The sequence below is a fragment of the Emydura macquarii genome, unplaced genomic scaffold, assembly GCF_026122565.2.
Source record: "Emydura macquarii macquarii isolate MOO-44397 ecotype Brisbane River unplaced genomic scaffold, CSIRO-AGI_Emac_v2 contig_2795, whole genome shotgun sequence".
NCBI lineage: Eukaryota > Metazoa > Chordata > Testudines > Chelidae > Emydura > Emydura macquarii.
Window position 1 is genome coordinate 2286730 of NW_027132932.1, and position 15771 is coordinate 2302500.

The window sequence follows — 15771 nt, forward strand, 5'->3', positions numbered from 1 at the left end:
TTAAATGGCAAAAGGAAATATATTAGTTTTATCCAATGAAAGCAATTATCTGTCAGCCACTCCTTCTCAAAAGGCATGTTCTTTCTTCATTAGGAGAAGAGTGAAAAAGAACTTCTGCCTTAATGGATTTACAGTTAAAAGCAATTGGAAAAAGAGAAAAAGTTACTGAAAATTCTCTTCAAACTTACACAAAACCCTCCGTAGTGGTTAGCTGAAGCATCAGGTACATTAATTCTGAAATACTGGTAAACTTAACCTATTCCTTTTTTAAGTAAGGTGAAAAATATTGGCAAATGCAAAAAAAGAAATTATATAATTTGAGTCAAATTGCAAATACTGAAGTATGGGCCACAAAAGAGCAGAATTCAAAGACACAAATGGTCTGATGTGCTAAGTTTTTTCCTGTTGGAGCCTAAATTTAAATTAGTATTTGGTCACAAATGAAATGAGTGTGGCAGCCTCAAGCCAGTCTCCAGTGGATCTTTGTCTAAATCACAAGCCATCAAAACTGGCAATATTTGTTGACTGGAGCAGAAGGGGTGCTATAAGTCTTTGTCAAGGTGCATTGACATGGCTGTGTGTGAAAGACTACATAATGTCTAACTGCACTAAGTCTGATTCTAGCTAGATGATCAGTCTTTCATTTTTATGAGCAATAACATTCACACAAATTGTTTTCAAAGGGTGCAATTGTGTTCAAGATTTTTTAAAAAATCATTCAAATAAAATAATATTTTGTATGTTTCATATGTGGTTAATAAAAAGCAAAATTTGATTTCAGTATCCTTGGACAAATTTATTATTTTAAAGAAAAAGTGTTCAAATTAAATTCTGGCATGTCATACCAAATTCTGAGAGAAGGGATTATGCCAAATATTTTAGACTCCACATTATATATATATATATATATATATATATTTTTTTTTTTAAGTATGGGGTGGCTAGGTTTCAGAACCTAATAGGATCATAAATGTTTTACTGAATTTCTTTGCAATTCATAAAAACAGGAGTGTTTTTTTGTCCTTTGCATTATGGACACCCAGACATGACAAAACTGTGTTATGGAAACGTAGATGAGGATCTGCAAAAGTGAAACTCACCAATTAATGAGGTTGTCTAATGTGAGTTAAATGCAAAACAAAGTAAAACACAGTAATAGCATATACAGTAAAAAGTAAATTCAAATTTTAAAATTATTTTTTCTCACAATTCTAAGAGGTTATTAATTTCACAAGTATAGAATTTTATGAATAGTACAATATGAGAACATCCTTACAAGTCAGTCTTGTATCATAAGAACTGCTCCAGAATATGCCCAAACATTCAAAGTAAAATCTTGGCCACATTCAAATGAATTGCAAAACTCCCATTGACTTCAGTAGGACCAGAATTTTGCCCTCTGAGTACAGTTCTACTCTCTTTATATTAGAAAACTTCCTCTGTTAAGCACCTGATTTTTATTGGTTCTTTGATTGGCTCTAAGGGGTTGATTGTGCAAATGTTTATACACATGAGCAAATGTTACTTACATGATTAACATTAAAGTTTACTGGAATAAAGTGCATCAGTGTCAGCAAGATAAGAAGGGGTGTGGGAGAAAGGGGTGAGGGGACCTTCCAGGACATGCACTGCATTAGAGTTGGTTGAAAAGCCAGCCAAAAATTTCATGGGAATTTTTGAACTTTTGTAGTGGTCTTTCAAAATTTCAAAAAAAACCTGTTGAAATGTCATGACATTTTTATTTATTTGAAAAATTCCATACAGCTGTACAATTGTCCTACAACCCGGATTTTTTTTTAAAAGGCCAAAGAGAATTCTATTATTTTCCATTCTATTCGGATTCTTAGTTGAGTACCTAGTCACACCAATTAAGACTCAGCTGTTCCAGGCTCACAGTATTGTACTTAGATCGCTAACTGCACCTTCACTGACATTAACATCTGATGCTGGCCTATATCCAAAACAAAGAGCTAAAACAGTTGCCTCTTCTTTGCCAGTTTTAGTCAGTCTATCATTTTCTACTTACTTCCATGAAGGAAGACAGACAGACAAACAGAAAAATCAAAAAAACATTTACTTTGTGAATGAATCCAGACTATGTAAATCAATTAGTCATCAAAACAATTTGACACTTGGAAAATTGAATCTTCAATTAGATGTTATCTTCCCAATATCCTTTATATCCTCCCTGGGTAGAGATAACACCTTTGTTATCTTGCTGAAAATTCACCTCCCCTACTTTAGCAGAAATGATCAACTGATAGTTATAAAACCCTTGATGTTTGTCCTTGGACGAAAGAGGCCCACAGAGACATAAAAACATTAGCAGCCACGGGATGAAACATTAGTTACTACAGCATCAATAGTGAGATTTTACAACCCGGTTAAAGTGAGCGATTCCAGCCCTTCTACAGTACCTGTGATTTACAGACATCTTTATACTGGAAGCTGCTTTTAAACCCAATGTACTGACAGGATTGGGGGAAAAAAGTTTTCTTAAAGCTCAGACTAGTCATAACATACCAGCCTGCAGACCCTAGCACGTGATCCTACCCTAAAGAAGGAGAGTAACACCAATAGCACATAAGGGCCAAATTCACACTCAGTGTAAGTAGTGGAATGTCCACTGAATGTCCACATGGAATTGCACCCACTTGCTCTAGTTTTGAATTTGGCTCTTATATGGCATGTCTCAGACAACTCAGATAAAGGAATCAGCTCTTTTAGAATACTGAACAATTAAACTGCTATTCCTTTATATGTTTGCATTCAGAATCTTTTGCATTTCTTAGATTCATAGCTTTTAAGGCCAGAAAGGATCAATATGATCACTTAGTCTGAACTCCTGCATTTCTAACTCTCTTTTTTCCTCTCCAGATTTTATACCAAGCTTACTTCTTGGCACCACATTATCATAAGCTTTGGGTACAAAGGTGCTATGTAAAATTAAGTTCACTACCAGTTGGCTTAGTAAGCCAGAATGCAGTTGGTGCTGCTCACTGTTAGCCCACTGAAGCACCTTATCATTTCACTGCAATGTTGCCTAAGTCAATACTATTGAATACTTAAAATGGCCAGTCCTCAACTGGTATAAATTGGCATGGCTCCACTGATTTCAGATGAAACACAGTGACTTACATCAGCTGTTAATTTGGCCCCAGTTGTGAATCAGTTTACAGTTACACTGAGATACAGTTGGGGCAAATTCTGGAATGTAGATTATGCATGTGAGAACAAACCCGTTGTCTATCAAGTCTGGTATACCAGCTCCAACAGTGGCCTCTGCCTGTTGCTTCGATGGAAGGCAATAAACTCCCAATACACACCCGGCCAATGTGCAATGCTACCTATCTGTGTGGGGAAAGGGAAATCCCTTCTGCAGTATGTTCCGTAAAGACCATTGAAGTCAATGGGAGTCTTGCATTTGGAACAATTTCAGGATTGAGCCTATGCATATAACAATTTTGATATCAGACTGAAGTTATGCACCAATGGTCAGCTGACCACTCAATATGCAGAGAGCCTCAGTAGAAAGAAAAGAAAACTGACTCACAGTAAAGTATTAAAAGCTAGTAAGAGAATAGGAAAAATCCTACTATCCATTAAATTGAGTAGAAGTTGCCCTGTATGTAACCTCACTCTAATAGGTTTGTATTTTTATGGATCAAAAGGGAATTATTTATTCTAAATTAAACCTACACCTCAACTGTGAACACTGAGTTAAAGTATAATGCCTGCAAACTCAGCTGCATTTAAAAGTAAAGATTATGGCTTCTTTAACCTTCAGAAACTATATTCTATTATAAACCCATGTTAGTTACCTGGTGTAAATATACTAAAATCAACATCAGATAAATACAAGATGCATCAAAAGATTTAAGGCACCTGTTGTGTATTTAAAAGAATTATGTCTTGTTTATGGTACAGTATAAAATGCACAACTGATTTATATAGCAGCTAGTCTACTGCAGGGGAAATCTCATTTCAATCATAAATGGCAGAATTTGATTTAAGAATTCATTCTTTAATGGGTCTGCAATGTTCAAATTTAAACTCATTCAATTCATCAGCAAAATATTCAATATGGGGCACAGGGAACTCATTTAGGCAAACAGCGACTTTTAATATAAATTTTCCAGGAGATTTCTTCATCGATTCAGCAGTTTAGTGCAAAATGATTTGTGCGATACATTCTCAAGGATCAATGCAGGCCAAGTCAATGGCTAATATAAAACAATCATCCTACCAAGTACGGAGAACGTGTCAATGAACTTTGACTTCACATTGAACTGCTTTGTTGAAAAGAAGAGGAAGTCTGATAAAAAATAATCATTGCTTTATTTTTCCATTTACCCATTCTCCTCTGTTATTATTTATTTGTATTAAATGGAGGCATTATTCAGGATCAGGGGCTCACTGTGCTAGGCACTATATAAACATATATGAAGACACCATTCTTGACCTTAAGAGCTTACATTCTAAGGTCACATCTATACTTAAAACATTGCATCAGCGCAGCTGTACTATTAATGAAGATGCTCTAAACCAATGAGAGAGAGCTCTCCTGTCGGCATAGTTAATCCCTGAGAGGCAGTAGTTATGTCAGCAGCATAAGCTCTCCCACCAATAAAGCGCTATCTACACGGAGGGGGGAAGTGAGAGTGTTAGGTCGGTATAATTATGTCGCTCAGGGGTGTGGATTTTTCACACCCCTGAGTGATGTAGTTATACTGATACAGGTCTGTAGTATAGAGCAGACCTAAGTTGTTCCTGATTGTGCAATTCTGAAGGCCATTGTCTCAGCAGACCCACCGGGGATTGACTGAAAGCACAAGCAGTTCAGCTTGAACTAAAGAGCCAACACTCCAAAAATGGGGTTGTAGCAGGCTCACATCATCTGTGAATGGGACACAGAGAGGGACCAATAACACGCACTCACCAGTGGGCTACATAGTGACATCCACCTGAGCAGGCCCTTGTGCCCCAATACAGCTCTGGGGAAATCTTGTGAGCAGAGATTCACCTGTGGAGATGTCATTGAAGGATCAGGACCTAAGCAAACAAAAGGGATACAATGAACTGTACACAATTTTGCATGCACAGATACATTTTTCCTGATAATTATAAAGATAGGGCCTTATCCAGAACCCACTGAAGTCAGTGGGAGCCTTTCCACTGACTTCTATGGGGTTTGGATCAGGCCCACATATAGTAAGTGGCAACTATCTCCATTTGCTTCTTAAACTACTATTGGCTAGATGAGTTCACATAGCCATCATGGCATCTCAAGGAGGAATCTGAAAGCGTAAAGGGAAACAGACTTATGGACTGATTCAGTGAATCGTGTATAAAGAGCAGCGTGGGTGAAGGTGTGAAGATACCAGTGACAAACGGGCAGATGAGGCTGGCACCAACGGTGAAGCAGGGGAGGGAGGAGGCAACACAATAAGAGACGATGAAATGGGAGCAGACAAGACGGGAGGGGCAGAATGGTGAAGTCTTAAAGATGGGGACACGATGCTTATCTTGATGAGGTGAAACAGGGAAGCAGATGACCAGGAGTTCAATGGAATGGGTGAGGAAGATGTTAGCAACTGCAATGTGAATGGATTAGAGTGTGGGGGATATGGGTACTGGGGAGACCAGAGAGGAGGCAGTTGTAGTAATCAGGTTAGGGAATCATGGGCAAGAATTTTAGCTGTGTGGAGAGAAAGGAAAGCAAGCATTTTAGGAAGGTTAAGTAGCAGGGACTGCTGAGATTTGCATACACTCAGGATACACTAAGAGAGAACCCTGGATATACAAGGCAAAGATGAAATCCAGGTTATGGGCCTGAATGACAGGGAGGATGGTGGTGTTGCCTCTGTTTTCCAGAGTAATTCACTGAATTGCCAGATTTACAAGAAGTTAACATTGTAAAATCCATTCAAGTAGGACCAGTACATTGCAGAGTCTGTAATGACTGTTAAGTATGTCAGAGTGCCCTGTGCACATACTTGAGGCTTATTATAGGATCCACATTCCTGCCGAATTACTGAAAATCAATTACTGAAATAGGGCAAATATCAACCTGGGGGACTCAAAATACTGTTTTGAGACACGTTGGCCTATGATTTGACCAACTATACCAAGGCTGAAGATATCAGACCCCTTTGATAACATTTTCACCCACATTGACAGGATCCTGTGACATTCAGTATGATGCTGAGGGCAGATGATGGTAGCACTTCTCTCAACAGCAATGTGAATAACAATGGAAGATGAAAATGTTGTACTGACCACAGTGATTAAGAGCTGCCCTCCTGGATCATCTCTCCCATTGTAAAGGCACTGGCTCCTCTGAAAAGTGGACAGGATGACAGCTTTTTTGTGGAAGCACCTGAACCAAGGACAAATGGTTGTGACACAGTAAATGGAACATCTGGTCCACAATAAATTTGTACATATCTTTGACCCAAGTTCTGCTCTAAGCTAGACAGCTACGCAATCTTGATGTTCCATGGCTGTGTAATTCAGCACAGCACTTCACCTGGGGTAGATTCTCTTTCACTTGTTTTGCAACTCATGCGGTGCAAAGAGGCCAGAATCTGGTAACAGATGTTCAGCTGAAAATTGCCCCAGAGGGGGGAACTCTCATCAGGTATAAAGCCTGTGAAGTTGCCTCCTATACCAACTGCTTACCTCATATCCCAACATAAGATACATGTTGGTGAAGGAGGAGAAATGCTGGAGGCAGGTTGGAATACATCTCTGCCCTGACAATTCTCTGATGGCATATGGCTCCATAGGGGCCATAGCCTGTCAGTATAAGTTAGAGAAGTTTCTAGGCTGCTCTAATTTACACCGAGGCATCTGTGGCTTGAGAATCAGGGAGCCATAACCTGACAACCCTTCCTCCCTCTTACACACCAAGAGGCCCTTGACACTGTAGATAATCTGGCATCCAGTGTGTAGCTGAAGATCTTTCCGAGTCACCATAACAGATGGTGGAGGCCTGTGTTAGATTGTTAATTTTGTGTACAGCTTTTTAAACTGTATTATATAGAAATTGAATCCCTTTATATATAGTATCCCTTTAAATAGTTTGTCATTTACGCCCAACAGGTATAGTTGTTCATCGTATCCTGCTGAATTACCCTGAATACAAGTTAGATGTGACCAGCAATTGGTTAACCTAGTTTAGACGTTGCCTGACAGAGAGTAGTCTCAGTGGGATTGAGTAAATTCTCATTGACCTGAATTAGGATTCTACTGGATTTGGTTGTTTTAGGATGTGGTTCATTTCAGTGTCTACATCCTTCCTTTTCTCAAAGGCCTGGTAAATATTATATCATTACAATATAAATTACATACAACTCTATTTTGCTGTCTCAAATTCTGATGAGGTGCCACTGTACTTATTTCTGAAATCGTTGACAGAGGAATTGGGACATTAGTTTATTATTTTGGGTTCAGCTGGAAAATATGAAGAGATTGTCATTTCCTTATGGCCTCTTGCTTTTTAATAAGATTTCACCAAGTTAATGTATTCATAGTCTGAGCATGACCATTGGTCTGTAGCTGATGCCAACCAAACAGGGGTCAGCCATGAATAGAGTTGGACTTCACTATATTAAATGTCATTAATTTTGCACCCTGATCCATATCTGCTTGTATGACCAAGATTTGACTGCTTCAGAGGCTTGTATTTGCTGCATTATCCAAAAGGTTGAGGTACATGCAGCAACATGATTACAAGTCTTTTCTAATATCTCTAGTTATGTAGGTTTGCATACCAAACCCTTCCCCAGAATATTTGAGAACCTAGAGTTTATGGAACTCTATGTACCTTTTCTCACACTAAGGTCTGTGGAAGAAGAGCTGTTGGTTCCAAAGACAGTGGCAGAAAGTACCGAATTTATGGTTCTGTCTTGGCTTCCTGGAGTGGGCTACTGCCAGACTTGAGAAGTGCTATCAATTTGGCACCTCTTTTCAGAAGAGTTTAAAGGCCTTATAATTTTATAAAGGTTTCCCCATTGCACCACAACTGATTTTATTGCTTAACTTGTGCTTACTCCTCCAAGAATCTTAAGCCACAATTTTCAACCTTACTTAGCTAAAGTTAGGTACCTATGGCCCTTTGTAAAACCACCTGAAGCCAAAGGGAGTCATCTTCCCATTGAATTCAGTTGGCTTTGGATCAAACTTCTAATCCATTTTAGTCACCTAATTAAAGTGGCCTGATTTTCAGAGTTGCTGAGCACCTGGAGCACCCCTTGACCCCAAAATTCAAGCTACTTTAATAATCCAGTAGGAATTATTTAAGTGTCTACTTTGAGCCCCTCAAGTTTGAAAAATCTAGCCTATGTTTTTAATCTGCACTGTGCATGTCTGTAGTTATTTTCTGAAGTGTCTCCAGTATCACTGACACAAAGGCTGTGAACAACTAAAATGGATTATTATTGTTACCCTGGTGCTTGGGTTACTTATTAGAACCTCTGAACAATTTAACGGTGCTCTGGAAGCCTGGCCAGTTTATACTTACTCAATTAATTCGTAAAGGGGCAGCTGCAGATAGGGACATGAACCCACATTATTGTATCTTTGTTCCCTGAATAAATCTATGTGTCTGCGTTGTTTAAAAAATCTGGATTAGGAAATTAGACAGAAGGCCAACATTTTCAAACATGATTTTGAGTGCTTCAATTTTTGGCTGACCAGCCTGAGACTTTATGATTGATCTTAATTTTCAGAAGGTGAGTGCTCAGCACTTTCTTAAAATGAAGGTGCCCTTTTACTGGTCACCAAAACCTGAGGCATCCAAAATTGCTTCCTATTTTTGAAAATGTAGGCCATAGAAGAATCAGAAAGACAACTGTCAAGATTCTGATCCTTGGAGTTTCATTTACATTTGGGGATGTGGGGGAAGGAAAGGGATAAAAAGAGGGAGAGAGATCATTTGATTGACTTAATTTTCCCTTCGAGTTTCTCTAGTCTTGCTACAAAATGCCAGTACAAAAGGTTTACATGCAAAGCTCACTCTAATGAACATCAAAGTCTATATTGATTTAATTTCCAAATTATTAATCAACTTCACAGCGGAACAAAAATATTGTATTGCTTAGCTCAAGCAAATCCTAACATCTTTTCCTCTGGCTATGAGACCAAGAGCTGATGAAGGACAAAAGATAATATATGTATTGTATAATATATATATACACACACCTGAGTTGGGCAGCTCAGAGCTCTTAAAGGGCAGTGTCATTGCCAAAAACTGACTGCACAATCCCTGCAGCACAGGAAGTTTTGCAGTATTCTAGAGAATGAAATATTCATCATTTGCTTCCAGTGGGCAAGCCATTTAAAGCATCTTATAGATTAGACTGTGTCCCAATAACACAAGGTTTGGCATGTTGGTGAAATAACTTGCCATTCAAACTCACGCTCTTGTAAGGAGGTGGAGACCTAAGGGGGTGAAAGATCTCCACGTACAGAATGAAGTATCAGTTGCAACAGAAAAGTCAATGTTCTTAAAAACCTCAGAACAGTGTTCAGTTCTCCATGCAGTACACTAAAATGGTTCAGATGGACAGAACACAGAGGTGAATATCAGTTAGAGGATCATGGTAACGATATACAGATTTGGATAATAAGACAGGATTAGAAATATTGTGAACCATCCCCAGGATGCAAACAAATCAGATATAGACTCCTTGTATTATTGTATAAGTGAGATAGAGATAGATTTTTCCTTTACTATTATGATACTGTTTAGTGTGGCATAAGTGAACTCCATCTTGTTTTGAGGTAAGCTCATTACTGAAACTTGTAGAATTGAACCTAAGAACTCTTTGTTTGTGTGAATGAAGAATGTATGTGCAGGGCATAAAAAGACGCCAGCCTAAACTGCTCTGACAACAGAAAGAGGAGTGAAGACGCCGACTGCCATCCTGACCCCGAAGGCAAAAGAATACATATCAATAACCTTAAAGTGCAGATAAACGACCCTGAAGTACAGACGGATCCAGCCTAGGAATGGATAAAGTACAGAAATAAGAGAATAGTCATGCTTGCAATTAGCTGGTGATTAACAACCATATTGAACCTGAAGGTAGCATGACACAGCAAGGCCCATAGACCTACATGAGAGCCAGTGATTATAAAAGATGGGGTAAAAACATGGAAACTTTGGGTTCATTCTGCAATCATCACCTTGGAGTATCGGATTTGCAGCCAACAAAGGCCCAGCTCCCTCCTCGTGCCCAACCTAATTGGCCACTGGGCTGTCTCAAGCAACTCATAAAGGACTGGTAATTATATGACACCATCTTGAAGAACTGTTTGCATATGAATGTGTGTATGAATGTGATTGCTTTCTAATCTTTCTTGCATTAACAACAAACCTGGCGTATTGCCTTGTCCTCCTGACTAAGATCCTGCTGGTCTTTTCTTTTCTAAGTATAACAATATAAACTAGTGGGCAGGATGCCAGATCACTGTGCTAGATTATGCTTGATTCAGAATTCTCATGTATTTATATAAACAACACCATGGACAAATCAGAGTGTTTAACAGCCACACATGTCCAGTTCCAATGAGTCACTGGAATTCACACACGACTTGAAGGGCTGAATTTCATCCTAAAATTCTAATAGATTGGGGGAAAAAAGAGCGCAAAAGCAAAATGCATGTCAAGGCTCCTTTCTGAACTATGCAACATACTGGTAATACCTAAAGCGAGGCTAAACTCACCAGGGTTTAATTTTCATTCCAAACTCAGGTCAGGTTTGTCAAATGATTCGCAAGCGTTTCCCACACAGTCTGGTCCAATGTCACACAGACATGGGCTGCTTTCTATCATGTGTAATGTGCTGCTTCAACATGAATCCAAGCGGAATTATGTTGGTTCCACTGAGCTCCCCTTGAGAACCTGGGGTCGCTCAAGCCTGAAATTCAGCTCAGAACTCTGGGTCTTTGTGGCGTGCGAGCTCTTTGGGGCAAGGCCTGTCTTTGTATTATAGGTGGGAGGCACAGTGACTAGCACAGTGTGGCCTCCAGGCCTTCATAACAATCATTAATAAATAATAACAAGGGAGAGATGAAACCCCTGTGGATTGCAAACGAAGAAAGTGTTTTCCAAACCTAAACAGGGTGGAAATACTACTCTGGCCCTGATGCAGCAAAACAGGAAAGCACGTGCTTAACTGTAAGCCAATTAATATTCCCATTGACTTTAAGTATTTTGCAGGATCCAGCCGCTAGTTCCTTTACATAAGGTACTTGGTGAAATTAGCATAATTCATTTGCATTCTGAGTCAAAGAGTGTGAATATATCTTCTGAAACTGGGGCTAGGATTTTGGCAGTTATTCCCAGCCCTGAGGAGGGGACGATGAGGAGCTGGACCACAGCAGGCACAATCCATCCCCCAGCTTTCCCAAGGTGAAGATGGCTGTGGAGGCTGCACTATTCCTGCTCCCTTAAGAACATCTGGGCAGTTCTGTGGGAAGGTGCACTGGGGAGGCAGGGCCTTTTCACTCCAGCTTCTTTCAAGAAATTTACGCTCTCACTGGTGCTCTCGTCCAACCTGAAGAATACAGCTGCCATGCCTTCCTTCTCTCCTTACTGTGCCCCCATGATACCCGCTGTAAGGTAGTGAGAGAACTTCTGTTTGAAAGGATGGTATTTTCCAGTGTCAAATCAATTAAAGATATCAATAGCACGTTTTTTTTTTTTTTTAAAGTTATGAAACACACGCACCATAGTCAGACATCTCCTGGTGAATGTTTCTATTAACCTCAAAGTAGTTCCAGGGAAAAAGAAGAAATGTGATCAAACAAGCCAGCAGACCATACAGGCTACAAAAGGGCATCATACTTCTATTTAAATTTCCATTGCTTGAAAACTTATCTTCACTCGACCTCCAAAATAGGTCTCATCAATCTTCTGTACTGTGAATACTGATCATTGAAAAACAAAGCAGCGATCGGTGGTATTTATGTATCCCTAGATCATTATTAGTATTTGTACCATAGCAGCGCCTAGAAGCCTCCAACTAAGATTAGAGCCCCATTGTGCTCAGGATTGTACAAACACATAGTAAGAAACAGTCCCTACCACAAACAGCGTACCATCTTAATAGGCAGGACAGACAAAGAGTATATCATAATCACTGGAAGTGGAGTCAGAGGGTTCATGCTTCCTGGAGGGATTGTTATTGACAGGACACAAGTGGAAACACAGAACACTGGGGAGTTTGGCTGGAAGCAACTCAGCCACACGGACAGAGCAGTGCACAGGATTAAATAACGTTCTGCATGTTTGATGCAAACTGCACTCAGCTTCACTCTTTGCTAGTGAAATAAGGTAGCAGCATCTGAGCTGTGAGTTCTCTGAAGTGCATCAGCTGGAACAGTGAGCAATGGAACGCGGCCTGATCCCACCCAGAGCCCTTGGATTTTGCAGACACAGTCCTAGCCCACCAGTGAACCCAGGAGAAGGAGGAGTTCAAACCATGCAGGAGCACAACAACAGCTGGAAAGTAAAACTGTTATTTTCCCTACTGAGGAACAAAGCAGAGAGATCTGCCGCATGCTGAAGCTTAGCACTGTCTCAAGGCTCACAGCAGTGCTCGGAGACCTGGGGACCTATTGCTCTGGAAAGCAAAACAAAACTGTGGCGCAACATAGGTTTTTCTCTACAGACCAATCCAAAGGGCATGGACCCCTATTTTACAGTCGTATCCAGACTGGCTCCTACATGCAGTTCTGGGGAATTGACAGACTCCCTCGTTCAGGACAGGATAGTCTGTGGCAATTGGGATAATGACCTGCAGTAGCGGCTCCACCAGGAAGGCGATCTCACATTAGACAGATGCGTAGACATAGGGCAGGCAGTGGAAACCTCAAGAGAAAGGATGAAAGCCCTAGAAGGTACCACAGGCCCTGAAGTACGCTCAGTGAGATAATGGCAAAAGAAGAGCAAGCGGCCCAAGTTCCATACCCATAGTCAGATCCATTTACAGTGGTAGACAGCACAAGTGGGCAAAGGAGAAGTGCCCCGCACTGGGACAGCATTGCAAGGACTGCGGCGTGTTGAACATTCTAGCAGAGCAGAGGAGGGTCTTAGAAAGAGTCAGACAAACTCGTTCAAGAGGGAGATGGCATGTCAGACAACAATGAAGGCATCATGACTCTCCTCAAATCAAGAGCATATTAGATTCAGGCTGTTGGGACTCTAACACTCCTATTGCAATGAGCAGGCGCAATCTAACAACATACAATGAGAGCATAATGCAGTCCATGGGAAAATGTGTTATCATAGTAACCAACTCAAAAAAACAAACAAACAATAGCAACCGGAGTTTGTGGTAAGCACCACAGCTCCCTGTTGGAGAATACAGCCAAACAAGGCACGGACCCAGTCAGTGCTTAAGGTTTTATAGCTGGGGCGCAAGAAGAGGAGATCCAAGGGCAATGGAGACATTTTAAAAAGTATATTAGGAGGTTTTCGTAGGTGACTGGTGCCTCCAAGGAAAGCTGTGACTGGAAGTAGACCCCACAGTGGAACCTGTGTGTTTACCACAAAGGAAAATTCCAGTGGTGCTACATAATCCAGTACACAAGGAACTGGAAAGGCTGCAGAGCTGGGGTATACTCCCCACAATGGCACTGAGAGGCTGTATTAGGTCAAGTGGGCCCAATCAGCCAATTAGGCTGCAACCAGGGGAGACTTTAGCTGGAGGAAGCTAATTAGATGACGGCTCATCTGTGAGGGTACAGGTGGGGTTACTACAAAGCCAGGAGGCTGGCACCAGTGTGGAAGGCAGCAGGGAGGAAGCCTTCAGTCCCCCTCCCTGAGGTAAGGCAGAAGAGAAGAAGCCCGGCAGGAAGGAGTCCAGGAGTGAGAGCAGTAAGGTGGTAGGGATGCACACCTTAACTGTTCATTACAGAGCCCTTGACTGGAACCCAGAGCAGAGAGCAGGCTTGGGTTCCCCTCCAAACCACTACAGAGAGGTATAGTTTGGGGGCAGTGAACAGGAAGACTGCCTGAGTTACTGTTGGAGTGACAGGGCCAGGGCAGTTGGCATGAGGACTGCCTGACACAATGTGGAGAGAAAAGACTTTGAAAGACTACCCCGGAAGGAGAACCCACTTAGTGACCTGGATGAAGGGCTGAATCATGAAGAGGCTGCAGCAGCAGCTGGATCAAGAGACGGCCGCAGACAAAGAGACAGAGGTGAAGGGATGCCGTGCAACCGTGGGAAGGGGCATTGGCCTTATGAGATATTTCCTAGAGCAGTCAGTGGAGGTGCCATCCCAACATTGAGTAGAGCCCCCCTGCACACACACACACACACACACTTCACAGGTATCATAGCACCTACAGGGGCCAAAACAGCCTGGTAAACAGCATGGTGGTGTAAAGAAGCCAATAGGCAAAGTACACATCTGCACAGACCCAAAGCCACTGAACTGGGCATTGAAAAGATGCCACTATCCACTGCCAGAATTGATAAAATCTTGCCAGAACTTTCTAAGCCAGAATCTTTATGATCTGTGATGTGAGGAACAGGCATCGGCACATAAACCATGATAACAAGTCAACGGCTCAATGTCTAGTTGGCAGCCGGTAACAAGCAAAGTGCACAGGGAGTCAGTGCTGGGGCCAATTTTGTTCAACATCTTCATTAATGATATGGAGGATGGAGTGGATTGCACCCTCAGCATGTTTGCAGATGACACTAAACTGGGGGGAGTGGTGGGCTGAATGGTAGGGATAGGATACAGAGTGACCTAGACAAATTAGAGGATTGGCCCAAAAGAAATCTGATGAGGTTCAACAAGGACAAGTGCAGAGCTCTGCACTGATGACGGAAGAATCCCATGCACTGTTACAGACTGGGGATGGACCGGCTAGGCAGCAGTTCTGCAGAAAAGGACCTGGGGTTTACAGTGGACAAGAAACTGGATATGAGTCAGCAGCGTGCCCTTATTGCCAAGAAGGATAATGGCATATTGGGCTGCACTAGTAGAAGCATTGCCAGCAGATCGAGGAAAGTGATTATTCTCCTCTATTCAGCACTACTGAGGCCTTATTTGGAGTATTGTATCCAGTTTTGAGTCCCCCACTACAGAAAGGATGTGGACAAATTGGAAAGAGTCCAGCGGAGGCCAACAAAAATGAGTAGGGGGCTGGAGAACATGACTTATGAGGAGAGGCTGAGGGAATTAGGCTTGTTTAGTTTGCAGAAGAGAAGAATGAATGGGGATTTGATAGCAGCCTTCAATTACCTGAAAGGGGGTTCCAGGGAGAATGGAGCTAGGCTGTTCTCAGTGGTAGTAGATGACAGAACAAGGAGCAATGGTCTCAAGTTGCAGTGGGGGAGGTCTAGGTTGGATATTAGGAAAAAGTTTTTCACTAGGAGGGTGGTGAAGCACTGGAATGGGTTACCTAGGGAGGTGGTGGAATCTCCATCCTTAGAGGTTTTTAAGGCCCGGCTTGACAAAGCCCTGGCTGGGATGATTTAATTGGGGTTGGTCCTGCTTTGAGCAGGGGGGTTGGACTAGATGATCTCCTGAGGTCCCTTCCAATCCTAATCTTCTATGATACTATGATTCTATGATTTAAATGAGGATAGAAATTGGTCCTGTAGATGCTGCAAATAGGAACGAATACACTCACAGTGAAATGCAGCCACCTCCAGGAAGGAAGGCAGCAACATTTTAACAGCAGAGAGCAATATGGCACAATACTTTAGGACAATAAGTTTTGAATTCTAGGCTGGATCTACC